This window comes from Zingiber officinale, chromosome 2A (genome assembly GCF_018446385.1).
Source record: "Zingiber officinale cultivar Zhangliang chromosome 2A, Zo_v1.1, whole genome shotgun sequence".
In the NCBI taxonomy this organism is placed as follows: domain Eukaryota; kingdom Viridiplantae; phylum Streptophyta; class Magnoliopsida; order Zingiberales; family Zingiberaceae; genus Zingiber; species Zingiber officinale.
In genome coordinates, this window is record NC_055988.1 from 12,728,183 (window position 1) to 12,743,864 (window position 15,682).

A 15,682-nucleotide genomic window follows, 5' to 3' on the forward strand; every position below is an offset into this window, starting at 1 on the left:
AAATACATCTCATGCTATTCATGCCAAATGGAAATAGGATATTTGTAGCTTTTATTTGCTATGGTGAAATAGGATGTATTATATATTTAAGAAACTGTTAGCTAGCTTCAGGATACTTCTTATATTTTAATTTACCATTGCTATGAAATTGATAGTTGATACCGTTGATAAATAGGGCTTTTTTTTGAATGTTCAAGGAATTTCTGATTGCTTGTATAAAGGTGTTTAAGAGTAATTGTCTTGAGTTTGCTAACTTCAGTCCATGGGCAATTAAAAGTTTTTGACCTGTCTTAATTTTGACTTGTCTTCTTATTAGTTTGAAATATCAAACCAAGCTTTAGTCCTCTCTATCAATTTGTAGCTACAAGATCTCTGATTCATTTCTGTACATTCTGTTGGGCTTCACTTATTCTGCATACAATTGATCTTTTACCTAGGGAATCTATGGTAGTCTCAGTAATAGTCTGTTAACTCTACTGTATAACAATTAATACCAAAGGAGTAATAGTACCTTTTATTGTTGGTCATAAGGTGAGATAAAAGGAGATAAATCAAATATTAAGTGACCTCTTAAATGAAAAGATTATTTACTGCACGACTATGACTTGAATTCTTATCCATTCATACAAATCTATCGGATCTACATAACCAACAATTGGAAGCGTTATCACCCACAACACAATTAGTTCAATCTGAAGATGATCCATTTAACAAATCATGTCAGACTCAAAATTATTTACTCAGATCTGACACATTTATTGTAACTTCTAAATTGTTTTATACATCATGTGACCAAGATGTTAGTCCCAATTAACAAATGAATAAAAAAATCATCTAAATAATAATTCACCAAAAATATCACAGAGAAATATATATCATATGTGTAACAATGTAATAGAGAATATTCTATTTAGGGTTTTATCATTCCAACTTTTGATATCTATTAAAAAAAATTATAGCTAAGCACATTGTAACCAGATCATGCGGATCAACCCACATAACCAAACATTGTCAGTTACAGCTAATAAAGTAGTTGACCTATTTACAAATCCATATACAACTAGACCTGAATCCTGAAATCTGAGAGAGCACCTATGGATCTTCTGGAATTTCAGCTACTGCTACTAATCATGCTGGTAGTTTAGGCTACTTGAACATTGACCAATGAAATAGACTGGATGTATAAAAAGGCAAGAATCAGAGAATGGGATGATAGAATTACTAATCTTTTGCCTCTCACTTTCTCTAGAACTAAAATGTTTTTGTAAAATAATTAGTCATTTCAATATCCATTAGTAAATTCAAAAAATTACAACTGAGATAACAAAAGAGTAAACAGATAGCAGATCCTGAAAGTAGAAGAAAATAATGAGTATAATCACAAAGAGAATAGTCACAATTTGAAGTTTATATAATTGTATAGATTTGAAATGGACTGGGCAAAACAATTCAAATTTAACTAAAACTAATAACAGTTACCTGGTAAAATGACTAACAAAAAAATTTACCTGTTCAAACAAAGCTGAATTCACATTCACATTGTATTCTATATTCATATCTTTCAAGCCACTACTAAAAGCTTTGCTGTGAGGGAGCTTCCACCTCCATATGTCACCATCTTCAATGTATTCAAAGAGCTTCTGTACTCTTTCAAATTTGCAACCAGACAAATTTTTTTGACCTGCCTCCTGATGGTTGTGGATTCCAAGACCTTTCAAAGTATCACTTCTTTTTAAAAGCTTTTCTTTAAAGAAGTCAAATGCAATTGTAGCACCACTCTTATCCATATCAATAACCTTTATCACATTCTTGCCAAATGAAGCATTGCCACAGAGAGCTTCAACTGCAGTCTTATGATGGTCTAATATTATCACACTGAAATGAAAAGCAAACAAAAGGAAATCACATGCCAGAATTAAGAACCTCACATGTAATTGAGAAGATAAGGATTCTTAGCACTATTACTCTATGAACAAGATGAAAGACAAACTAATATACATTAAATAACATCACAGCAAAAAGAAGGAAAAGAAAACTATGAAGGACATGGACCTAAAAAGTTGAAAGTGGTACCTCTCGACTTTTGGATATAATTCCCCGATAAAACCAGAGGATCCAATGAAATCCAAAAGATAGACTTCATTTATTTCACCTAGAGGAAGATCATCAACTCTGTAAGAAAACCAGGATCAGTAATTTTAACCAGTGATCAGGTCAGGGTAGAATATAGATGTTATCATTGTTGCAGGAAATCTTTTTAATATATCATCTAGGCCATTCTTTAAAATAATACCCAATTAGTCAGAGGCCTATATTTCATTAACAGATCATTTGCATAAAGTAATTCTTTGGAGATCAATTTCAATTGCACCAGCAGAATACAGATATAGTAGCCACAGTCACTATCATCAATCGTAAACTAATGAATACTTTTAGCAACAATTGCAGCTTTTAGGAAGAGGGACTTCTGGACAATTGTATCTTTTGAACAGATAAATACATTAGGCCTCTCCACTAAGAACAATTGCCGAAGTTAATCCCTAAAGATTACTTAGAAGTGAACAACAAAGTATCACACTAACACTGATCAAGTGCAAATTATCCAAGAGAAAAAGAAGCTTTATCTTACATTCTTGGTTTGATCGAATGGTTGTGCCCCTACAGCAATATGAAGACTTCAAACATCACAATTCTGTTTATTAGATTGCCGATCCCCAATTTAAATGCTTCCTACTAGTGTTTTTTTATATGGTCTCCTCAAGCCTACAGTAAGCTGTAATTGAAAACCTTGAATACAATTAAAACCATTTGTAATTCATTAAGGATGGAGCAAACACTCAACTATTGATATTCACTTCGTAAAGGTCCCCAATGAGCAATGTTAAACACTATTGAAAGAAAAGCAAACATGGCATATGCTGACCAATTGGTTTCTGCAAGCAATACAGTCAAGGACAGTAAGCTCTTTTTCTAGAACTGCACAATAATTCATGACAGTATGGTGTTGGATAGATTACACTATCATTCGACTCTACTATCTAAGTATGTCTGTGTGATTTAGTGATCTGTTGATAGTTCAAAGAGCAAGATGTAAACCTTACATTTTAACTGGATTCTGTTTATTTAAATTAATTATAGAAACATGTGATGTTTTCTGGTTGCATATGATCTAGTTTATTTGTTTGTTTTTATGTAGGAAAAGAAGACTTGATGGGGATGAAAGCTTTTGTGGAATAAGAAGATAACTTGATGTTTCTTAGTTTGTTTAACTTGTTGGATTGATGTACCTTCTTGGATTGATGGACTTGTATGGAAACTTGTTGGAGTGTTTGAACTTGTGAAATATTTTTGAGTAGCTTAAAGAACAAATTATGATATTGTATGCTTTGTTGAGTTTGAATGAATAGATGTATGTGAATTAATTAAGATGTGTTAATGTTAATTAGGATGTGTTAATGTTAATTATGATGTGTTGAATGTGTTATTTGAATTTGTTACATATGTATGTATGGATTGAATTGTAGAAAACAATTATATCTGGAATGTAGTTTTGATAGTAGGAACGAATTTGGCAACAAATAATTTTTGTTGCCAATCTATCGTATTCTTCCCAGATTCTGCGACGAATCTGTGGATTCGTCCCAGAATCCCATATAAAAAGCAACGGATTTGGCAACGAAAATTTAATTCGTTGCCAAATTTTGTTGCCAAAATCATTGCCAAATTTATTATTTGTTTTAAATTTGGGACTAACTTAGCAACAAAAATTAATTCGTCACAGAATTTGTCCCCAAATTCGTTGCAAAGTTTGCAACAAAAAAGTTTTTCGTCCCAAAATTGTATGAAATTTTGCAACAAATAAGGATTTTTGTTGCAAATTTGGCGACGGATTTGGCAACGAAAATAAAATTCGTTGCTAAATTTTGTTGCCAAATTCGTTGCCGATTTTGCAACAAAATTACTATTCGTTGGAAAAAATTTGGGACAAAATTTGCAATAAAAAAAAATTCGACAAAATTTTTTGACCCCAAATTCGTTGCTAAGTTTGCAACAAAAAAATTTTTCGTCCCAAAATTATATGAAATATTGCAACAAATAAGGGTTTTTGTTGCAAATTTGGCGACGGCTTTCGCAACGAAAATAAAATTCGTTGCTAAATTTTGTTGTCTCGTTGCGGATTTTGCAACAAAATTACTATTCGTTGGAAAATCCATACGCAAAATTTGGGACAAAATTAGCAACAAAAAAAAATTCGACAAAATTTTTTGACCCCAAATTCGTTGCTAAGTTTGCAACAAAAAATTTTTTCGTCCCAAAATTCTTTAGACTTCTACCGTATATTTGCGACGAATTTGGGGACGAAAATTATTTTCGTCCCTATTTTCGTCCCCAATTTCGTTGCCAATTTTGCAACAAACATAAATTTGTTCCAAAAATTGGCATCAACCTGTTTGGGACGAAAATTTTTTCGTCCCAAATTTCGTCCCCAAATCTTTTGCAACGAATTTTTTTTATAAATTCGTCCCAAAATTCGTCCCAAAATACAGTAATTATTGTAGTGTCAATTTGATGTTTTAAAAAAAACTAATATATGTTTTGTATTGAATTGAATGAATAAAAATTCTTATTTTTTGTTTTTATCTAAAAGAGAAAGAAAGAACCCAAAATACAGATCATCAATGAGGAGAAAAATGACATCGTTTGAAAGTATTATTGACGAGGGAGAAGAAAAGTACTGATCATCTAGTGAAAGTGAAAAAAGACGTGAGAACATTGATGAAGAAAGAAAAAAGGTACGAGATTATCTATCTTTATTAGGGTGTATATTTTTTACAGAGCAGAAGAAAATTATCAGTTAAATTTTAAAAATTAATATATACTATTAAAAAATCAATAATAAACAAAATTAGAATAATTTAAAATTGATATTTTTTAAAATTGATCTATACTCAAGGATGAATATTTTTAATATATATATATATATATATATATATATATATATATATATATATATATATATATATATATAGTTTTGTTACTGTGCGCGACCGCACAGTGCGCGTGCGCGTCGTGCACAGTAACAGCGTTTTTTTTTTTTTTTTGAATTTTAAAAATTCAACATTTCCTTATTTAAAATTTAATATATAGATATATCCCCTAAACACATTACAATATTCAATAAATACTTAAATTAATTTTATTTTAATTTTTTTTTTAAACCAAACACTATAACCTAATTAGAAAGCCTAAACCCTATAGTTAAAATCTAAAAAAAAAAATAGTTTTTAACACTATACCCAAAGCCTGAACCCTATAAATAAAATCGTAAAGAAATTTTTTAATTTAAAAATTAATTTAAAATGAAACAAAAAATTGATTTTTAACATATCAAATCTATATATATATATATATATATATATATATATATATATATATATATATATATATATATATATATATCAGAAATGATATCCTGCACGATGTGCACAGTACGTGACTGTGCCCGTGCAAGATATCCTGATCGATCTCTGGACCGATCAGGAGGCTCCCTGATCGGTCTGGTGACCGATCAGGGAACCGATCAGGAAGGCAAGTCCGCAGCGGTTCGCACGGCTTTGTCCGCAGCATATCATTTCTGTATATATATATATATATAATACTAAAAATATAAAAAAAATTAGGAGCCCTAATTTTATTGGGGCCCTAGGCATAAGCCTTAATGACTTATGCCTTGAGTCGACACTGTCACGAGACGAGAGACCTACTCGATAATCATTTACTATACATCATAGAAATTATAATATCCCTAGTAATAATCAATATGTGATACCATCTCATAAGATAAGAGACTTACTTGATAACTATTCATCATACATCATAGAAATTATAATATCCCTAGTAATAATTGATCCGTGATACTATCTCATGAGATGAGAGACTTACTCGGTAATCATTCATCATACATCATAGAAATTACAATGTCCCTAGCAATAATCGATCTATGATGCTATCTTACAAGATGATAGATCTACTCGGTAATCATTCATCATAGAAATTATAATGCCCCTAATAATAATCGATCCATGACACCATCTCATAAGACGAAAGACCTATTCAGTAACTATTTGTCATACATTATAGAAATTGCACTGATCCTAGTAATAATTGACACCATCTCATGAGATATGTTAATTAATTTCATTTTTATATTATATATATATATATCGGTGCTATGTTTTAATTTATTTAATTTTTTTATGTTTGATATGTTATGCATTTTATTTATTTATTTTAAATTAAATTACAATTTTAATCTTTTAATTATGTGATATACATAATTAATAACAATAACTGTTCTATTCCAATATATTTTTGGGAAGTATGTATTGACTAGAGAATACAAAACATCATCTTAATTGCAAAATAATGATTAGATATTAATCCTATTTAAATGAACTAAATCAAATCACTATCATGCCATTTGCCTATACGATAATGCCACAAAGAACATCGATCAAGAAAATTTGAAGCAGTGAGTGGTCCATTCCTCCATCGCCTAAGAGCATGGAGGTGTTGTATCTTAATCTCAGGGAGGAACAAAAAAAGCTGACGGAGGAAATGAAAGATCTGAAAGGCAAGATGAAGGAGTTTCTGATTAGGAGTTGCAAAGAAGCTATAGAGGAATACATCAAGGACATGTTGCTGGAGGAATTTCCTCTGCTGAAGACGTATGCAATGCTTTTAGAATGTATGAAAGAAGAAACTGCTCGTAAACCTATCTCTATGATTGTGGTTTCCGATAGCTCTTATGCGCAGTGATTTGATTTTGGGTTTACATTATGGTATTATTCTATTTTTCTACACTATGAATAAAAATATGTTTTATGCTATCATCCAGCCTAGATTATTTATTTCGAAATTGAGCTTATAAGACATATATCAATCTGACTAAAAGTCCAAAGTTAATATTTGGCTCAAAATGAACAATCAAATCGATCTTATCCAATCAGTACTTGGAATTGTTATTTATGAGAAAAATATTGTAAGTATAGATTTTGGATTAACTCAGATCAAAAATAAGGGCAAGGGTAAGGAAACGATGGAGGTGGCCCTATCAAACTCTCAAACTACAATAAATCTAACACGACAGAACATTGAGGATCAGACTATTAAGAGAATGGACTTTTTAGAATCGTTGCACTCAAGATGAGTTTCTTAATCACAATATGGTCTCCCATATCTTTTGGTTTGCAATTACAAACCATATAGAAGTGCAATTGAGACTCTTCATCTTCAATCCATTGTCTTTGTGTAACCATTTTTCTAAGAGATAAGAGTAGAGCACGTGAAACAGAAAAGAACACGATTCAAATTCTTGAGAAATCTTTACAATCGAAAATGAAGGTATAAGGGTTCAGATTAAATTATGTATTCATAAAGGATTTAATCAATGCATGTCTTTTAGAAATGAAATTAATCATTAATATAGAGAAATAATTTTTAAAAATTAAATATTAAAATAAGTGGAAAAGGATATAATTAACTTATAAAATATGATATTATTTGCATACCCTTAATAATGACCCTAAAAATTACTAAAAAGTGCATTCTAGATGACAAGATTCTAGCCATTTAACATCGTGCTTAAAAAAAAATTAGGTTTTAACTACGTCAGATAGCACACATCGAATTTTACTTATGGTCGCTGATACGGCGCATGTTCGTGGGGTCGGTAAGATGATGTGGTTAGGAGTCAAGACCACAAGAGGGTCAAAAGTCAAGCCTCCGTGGCTGGTCAGAAATCAAGCTGATGTGGAGGTCAAGAAGGTCAAAAGTCAAGCCTCCGTGGCCGGTCAGAAGTCAAGCTAACGTGGAGAGCAGGGAGGTTAGAAGTCAAGCTTACGTGGACAGGGTCAAAAGTCTCAGCTGACGGGATGGTCAAAGGATGGGAGTAAAAGTTGGACCAGCCCTGATAGCGGTCAAGGACCGAGCCCATAGGCCAAGTATAGTGGAGGACTGAGCCCACAATTGTAACGACCTAAATTTCCTTGTTTTAAGTTCCAAAAGTTCTTAAAAATATTTGGGAATGCTTTAGAAATATTTAGAAATTTTTAGAGTATTTTTACGCAATTTTTGGAGGTCGTTTGGTATTTTGACTAAACGAAAGAAGTTTCGACAAAAAATGTCCAAGCCGAGATTCGAACCCGCGACTAGGGGTTTCGGCGAAAACGCAGCTAACCAAGTGCTCAAGCAGTTGTTGCGTGAAAAGATAGTAAACGAAATATATTTAAGTTATAGTGGAGAACAGAAATAGAACCTAGGTATTAAAGGATGAGCTAATAGCGTTTGGGATTTTATTTTTTTACCCGAACCCTAACCTCTCTTCCTCTCCTTCATTGCGGCGATTTCTTTCGGGCGAAACAGGATCGGAGCTGGGGCTCTTCCTCCGGCGGCCGGCGAGGGGTTTTTCCGAGAGCCTCTCACATCTTCGAGACCGTCTCACCAAGGAGAACAAGTAGATAGGGAGAGATCGTTGAGAAAGCGAGTTCACCCAGAACCCTAGAGTCAGTTTCTCGGTTGTAAGTCCAAGAACTCCAAGAATAGGTAAGTACTACTCACCTGTGGTAGGAGTTGCTCCGAACTTAGGGTTTTCATTTCCTTGCTTTCGGATTTTGCTGTGCCGAGTAGAATTATATGCTAGAGCTTTTCTTTCCATGCTCTGTTTATCTAGCCGAATTGCTAAGGTTAGGTTTGTCAAGCCGAACAGTTATACCTACTTGCATGAGAATTGTGAGTTTTGTGATTTATATGCTTCAATTGTGATAATCCGAACATCCCTCTAATTCTAGCACGTAGTTCATGTTTTAAGCATGCCTTTAGCACTTCAGTGTTGTATCCTTGTATATCTACCTACTGCCCATAAATTCCAGCAAGTTTGTCTTTCTTTTGGGCCATGCAGATGGGCATAAACAGTCCTTGATCTTTAGCATTTCAATTTTAGGTTATCCTGGTTAATTAGTAGGCATGATCAGCAGGTTATCTAAGTGGAAATATTAGTTTTTGGTGCTATTCTTGAATACGAACAACCCTATTTCTTTCCAGCATTACAATTCTGAATTCTTTGCTTATTTTGGTTAGCATGAACAGCCATATTACAAGGATTCAGGATTTGTTTTTCTTGCTACCTTATCAAGGATCCCAGTATTTAGTTCCTTGCAGTTTTGTAATCTTCCTGCACTATCGTAAGCATGAATAGCGTTTTCCTTGCTACTCAAAGGGCAAGAACATCCCTTTATTTAGTTAGAATGGGTTTAGCATTTTCCTTGCTACTCAAAAAGGCAAGAACAACCTTTATTTAAAGTATATAGTGTTAGTTTCTTGTTTTCTTGAACATGAACAGCTATTAAGCTTATCTTGTAGTTTGATTGGCTTTGCTTTATTTTTTTATAGCATGCTCAGTTAGTGGCAATTCTCTACTTGTTAGACATACTTACAGTATTCTAGTAAGCTCTATTAGGAGATTATGAGAAGTTATGAGTAGAGAAAAGACCAAGGTCTAGTTAGAAAAGATAACAAGTCATTTAAAGTAAGAGGCTAGTACCCGACTTCCAAGGTTGTTGTTAAACAAATCCAGGTGACCAATTCCAAGGTCTTGGCCCTGGTAAGACCAAGGTCTTTACCCTCATAGGACTGGAGGCTCGCTACCTCAGTCTCTATTAGAGAGCGCGCATTTGATACTAAGCCTGGGCCCAAGAAAGAGAAGAAGAAAGTTAAATATTAATTTCAAGTATAAGGATATAAGTAAATGAAACAAGTATCACCTATGTTTAGAACTAGCAAAGTTTAGCTCTTTTAATCCTAAACATACCATATTAGTTTTCATTTGCTTTCCTTATGAGTTTATTGAGCATGATTAGCTTTATTTCCAGCATGCAGATTTATTCTTGTATATCATGAGTATGCAGATTATTTTAGTGCCTTTCTATTAGATGAGCATGTGTAGCTTTTCTTTTTAGCATTTCAGTTTTAGCATCCTTTGTATCTTATGCACTTTCAAGTTTTTGTGAGATAGTTTAGTACTTACTAAGCATTTCGCTTATAGATTTATTTTCCTCCTACTGCAGATAAAGGAAAAGCTAAAGTATAAAGAGGAAGGCGACAAGGAGGATGCATGATGGATGTGTGTGATGTTTGGATCTATGGAAGCTTGGGACCTTGCTAAAGGATTTAAATGGGATTCTTACTAAGAAGTTGTTTAGAGTCCTTTAATGTTATTAGAGAAGTTGAGATTGTTAAAGAGTTGTTTCCTTTTTCTTATGTTGCTAATTGAGTCTATTCCGCATTGTTAGTTTGGTTGTTTTCCACTGTTGGAGCTTTATTCATTTGCTATTGCTAGAATAGTTTTTTTTTAGTTGTTGTGTCTTATTACTGCGTGGTTGTGAAGTATATATACCAGCCGCATGTGGCTGATGGTTTATTTTGCATGTATTGATGATTATTGTCACCGGTACAGGGGAGACTCTGCCAAAATTTTTCGGTAGAGACTTCTCGTGGTTTCGATCATACCGGTTAAGTAGAGTTAGTAGTTAAGTAACGGTCACCCTTAGAGAGTAGTAGTAGTAAGAAGGGTGGGTTGTTACAACAATGTCCAATTAAAGGTAAAGGAAAGAAGGCTCCTGGCGTAGAGCATGTTGGAGTGTATACTAAAAGCCTAGCTTTTGGTATAAACATTTATCTAGAAATAAGAATCACATTGGTCAAATGTCTACATTTATGATAAATATAGTTGTTCAATTAATTTATATTGTAGATGACATGGTGTGTGGTGTCACACACAGAAGATCATGTTATCAGTACCTTATAAATTATAAACAGTAGCTCACGACCATGATGGAAAGGAACAAACCATTGGAAGGTCGTAGTGTAATTAGGTATTAGTTTATCTTGACTAGATAATTACACTAGTACACTCAGAGTGTATTGAGTAGGACCATTTGAGGTCGTTTCTTTTATACTGACTTTATAAAGAAACAAAGACCTCGGTTATTATGGAAGTGTGTGCTCTTAATCCTAATGTAATAACAAGCACATATATTTGATATTTATTTCTTTAATTTATCAATGGGTGAGATTTAGTTCGTTGAATCAATAAACCCGATAAGTTGAGAAATGGTATCACTTATAGTGTGTGTTGTTGATTATAGAAGGAAACTGTGTCCTAGAGATACTAGGTTGATAATGTCCTCAAGAGGAGCTCATAAAGATTGTCATGTTAAACCCTGCAGGTGGACTTAGTCCGACATGATAATAAGGTTGAGTGGTACTACTCTTGGACTTAGATATTAATTAAATGAGTTGTCAGTAACTCACTTAATTAGTGGACATTCGATATCTTAAACACAAGGAGACTAACACACTCATAATAAGAAGGAGCCCAAAAATGTAATTTGGGATTGGTGCGGTAGTTCAATGATAGTTCTCTAGTGGAATGAATTATCATTGATAAAATTAAGTTGTGTGTTCGGGGCGAACACGGGATGCTTAATTTTATCGGGAGACCAAAACTAATTCCTCCTCTCGGTCCCTATCGTAGCCTCTTATTTGTAGAGTTCTATACCCACCTATACCCACCTTCTATACCCACCAATAAGGGGCCGGCCAAGCTAGCTTGGGAACCAAGCTAGGGCCGGCCTAGGTATATTATTGGGTGGCCGGCCCTAGCTTGAACCCAAGCTAGTGGGCCGAATTAAATTAAAAAGGGATTTTAATTTTAGTTTTTATTATGTGGAAGAAATAATTTTTAAAGAGAATTAAAATTAAAATATCTCTCTTGTAAAAGATCTACAAAAGATTAAAGAAAGAGATTAGATCTCTTTCCTTATTTGTAGATTGATGAGTTATTTTATTTTCTCTTTAAAAATTATCCACATGTTGATAAAATTAAAATTATAGAAATTTCCTTTATCAACCATGAAGAGATTTTTAAAGAGAAATTTTATTTTTAAAATTTCCGGAAACAAATTAGGAAGTTTTAATTTGTTGATTAAAACTTGTCTAATTTATTTCCTCTAGAAGTGGCCGGCCATTAGAGATTAAATTGGGAAATTTTATTTAATTTTTCTCAATTAAATCATGTCAAGGAAATTAAGGAAATTTTATTGTAATTAAATTTCCTAATTTGCCTAGGCCAAGGAATATAAAAGAAGGGGTGAGGGTGCCTTCAAGGGTAAACCTCTATTATTATTCTCCCTCTTTTTTCCTTGGTATGGTGGCCGGCCCTTCTCTTTCTCTCCTCTCCTCTTGATGGCCGAAACCTATCTTCTTGTTGGAGCTTTTGTTGGTGGCCGGATCAAGGAAGGAGAAGAAGGAGAGAAAGCAAGTATCGTCTCTAGCATCCCTTGGAGCACTGGTGGTGGCCGAAATTCTTCATGCTTGAAGAAAGTTATTTTGGCCGACCATCTTCTTCTTTTCTTCCTCTTTGTGGTGGCCGAAACTTATATCTTGCTTGGAGCTCTTGTGGTGGCCGGATACTACTTGGAGAAGAAGAAGAAGAAGGAGAGGAAGCTAGCATCTCTTGGAGCTTGGTTGGTGTTTTGGTTTTCTTCCTTGGTGAAGCTTCCTTGTTGTGGCCGAACCTAGCTAGGAGGAGAAGAAGGTGGTTGGTAGTTTCTCATCTTGGTAGATCGTTGCCCACACAACGTCCGAGGTTAGAAGAGGAATACGGTAGAAGATCAAGAGGTCTTTCTAGAAGGTATAACTAGTAGTTTTTCCTTTTCCGCATCATACTAGTTATTTATGGAAATAATACCAAATACAAGAGGCTTACGTTCTAGAATTTCGAATATGTTTTTCGATGTTGTGTTCTTTTGTTTTTTCTTTTCCTTGTGATTTGATTGTTCTCTTTGGTTAACATAAAGTTATTTTAGGAAATTAAATATTAGCTTTCTATAAAAGGTTTTGTCTAGTCGGTGGTGGTTGCTCCCATATCCAAGAAGGTCATGTGCCTCGCCACGTCAGTACTGGGAACCAATTATGGAAATTAATATTTAATTGAATTAATAACTTAAGGAGACTTGGGTCGAACGTGTTAAGTTCCGCAGGAGATCCAAGTCAAAACCTAAAAGAACAAATAGATTAAGTTTTGGATCAAACGTGTTAAGTTCCGCAGGCGATCCAAAATTTAATTTAAAAGAACACATGGTAGCTAGGAAAAGGTTCGACCTTTGTACAAAATTTTTGAACCTATAGGTTTTCCGAGTAGCAACCAACAATTGGTATCAGAGCTAGGGTTTTGCCTCTGTGTATTTGGTATTAGTTTAATTATGCACATGTCATACATAATTTAGGCAGGTTAATAGTAGGATGTGCTAACTTTGTGGATGCAGGATCCAACTATTATGGCTTTTAGTTATTATGTGTGTGATTGGACCCTTGGACATGTCAAGGGCATTTATCTGTGTGTGCATGATTGTATTAAAATACAGCAGGAGCTGTATTTAGTTTTATTAGGATTTTATTTTTGATCTAGATACATGTACATTCCTTTTATGGAATATAGGATCAAAATGTAAAATTCTATGTATGTCGCGGATCGAATCTTGCAAAGCGTAGAACCTTCTAAGGACCAGAGGCGCAGCGGAACTAGTAGCAAGATGGATGCGACAGCTAGACCCGGTGGCGGTGGCCAAATATGGCAGCAGCTTGGGATGACAACACACGGAGGACAACTAGAGATAAAAGCCACAATAGTTGAAAATTAGATTTTCTATTTATTGCTTTTATATTGTGCTGTGTGTGCATGTTAGTATACATGACTAGTAGGCTAGCATAGTTAAAATTCCTCGTTTATAAATAACTAAGTGGGAGAGGGATTTTTAAATAAATCCCATGGTCTCCATTACTGGTTTGTAAGTGATGCAAACAAGCTTGCGCGTTGGCTCTGAGTGCCTTCCTCCATAATGGATGAGCTTGTTTGTGGATCACTAGAACAGACTTCCATTTTTGGATGACTATAGGAAGTTAATTAAGAGCGTGTGATCTTCCCCAACGGAAGGGCATAATCTTATTAATGGACTTAGTGTCAAGTAATGGTATACACTTAGACACATCTAATAGTATCCTCCCCATCGGAGTCACTGCTATTATTTGTGTGACCAAATGAAACCAACTATTAATTTGTCATAAAACTAGGTTGACAAGATAATAAAATTAATGGGTTAAAACCCCTCTTACAAATGATTGATTTTGTATACGTCCACACTAACGTGGCATACAAAATTAACGGTGTTTGAGATAATTTTATTTGTCATAAAGATACGTTGACAAGATAGTTAATGGGTAAAACCCTCCTTTTACAAATGTTGAATTTGTATACGTCCACACTAACGTGGCATGCAAAATTCACGGTGTTTGAGGTGTTGGTGAATTTAAATAATATTGTTTGAGGAATCAATATTTTATTTTAAATTCAAAGAGTTTTGACCAAATATTTGATCAAAGACAGATCAACTATTAATTTTATTCGTCATAAAGTAAAGTTGACAAGATAATAAAATTAATAAATAAAATCTCCTCTTCGATTTTGTATACACAAAATTCATGGAGATTTTAAGGAGTTGATCTTGACCAAATATTTTTGTGATTCTTAGGATGTTTGTCAATCCCTAGTAGTCATACTATAGAAAAAGACTTATTAGTCCCAATTGTAATGATTGGAAATAGGACTTGGACATTAAGGTAGACGTCTTCTTAGAACTAAGAACAATTTAGATGTATTTAATTCATTAGTTGAAACATGTCCGATGGTGTTATCTACGGAACCTGGAGTGTAGATACAAGATGTCATTAATCATGTCTGCAATTCATTGCAGGGTTCCGAAACCCGACAACTAAATGAAAGGTAAATCACCGTCCACATGGGCACTACTGTAAAAGTGGTAGTGTTGCGGTGGGAGATGTTTATCCTTTGATAAGAATAAAATATGGATTTTAAGTAATTGTCTTTACGTACCAAGTTTAGAAAGAACCTGATTTCAGTTTCTAAACTATTATAGATATTGTGTCTATTTTGATAACAAAGTTGTTATCAAGAAAAATAGGAAAGTTATCTATTCTGGTATGATGGTTGACAATTTATAATCCAATAACTCCCACGATGCAACAAATGGAAATTAGTAACACATCTTCTAATTTTAAGAGAAAGCAACCTTCGGAAATGAACCAATTATATCTTTGGCATATAAAGCTAGGTTATACTTGAGTAGGATTCATTGGTAGCTGATGAACTTTTGGGTTCATTGGTAGTGGAAATCTTTCCAACCTGCGAGTCTTACTTGGAAGAAAAATAACCAAGAAGCTTTTCAGTCCAAGGGGTATGGAGTCAAAGATATGTTGAAATCGGTTCATTCTGATTTGTGTGATCCTATGACTGTCCAAACAAGAGATAGTATTGAATATTTTGTCTAATTTATAGACAACTATTCAAGATACAAATAAATTTACTTAATGTACCGCAAGACTAAGTACTTTGATTAGTTCAAAGAGTACAAGGTTGATGTGGAGGAATAAAGTAAAAAGTCACTATGGAAGATCGTAGTGGCAAGTACCTCTTGAGAGATTTTAGGAGTCACTTATCATAAGTTGATTTCAATCCCAACTAACTGCATCTGGTACACCCCAACAG

The 15,682-nt window shown here is 33.8% G+C and overlaps 2 long non-coding RNA genes across 2 annotated transcripts; one reads left to right on the forward strand and one right to left on the reverse strand.

The window, feature by feature from the left end:
• Positions 1–1,544: 1,544 nt before the first annotated feature.
• Positions 1,545–2,175, reverse strand: LOC122044410. The gene is made up of 2 exons (XR_006129547.1): positions 2,074–2,175; positions 1,545–1,875 (listed from the first exon to the last, which is right to left on the reverse strand). It is a non-coding gene; the product is annotated as an uncharacterized LOC122044410 (long non-coding RNA).
• A 6,182-nt stretch (positions 2,176–8,357) lies between these two features.
• LOC122044411 lies at positions 8,358–10,348 on the forward strand. The gene is made up of 2 exons (XR_006129548.1): positions 8,358–8,604; positions 10,125–10,348. It is a non-coding gene; the product is annotated as an uncharacterized LOC122044411 (long non-coding RNA).
• The last annotated feature ends 5,334 nt before the right edge of the window (positions 10,349–15,682 follow it).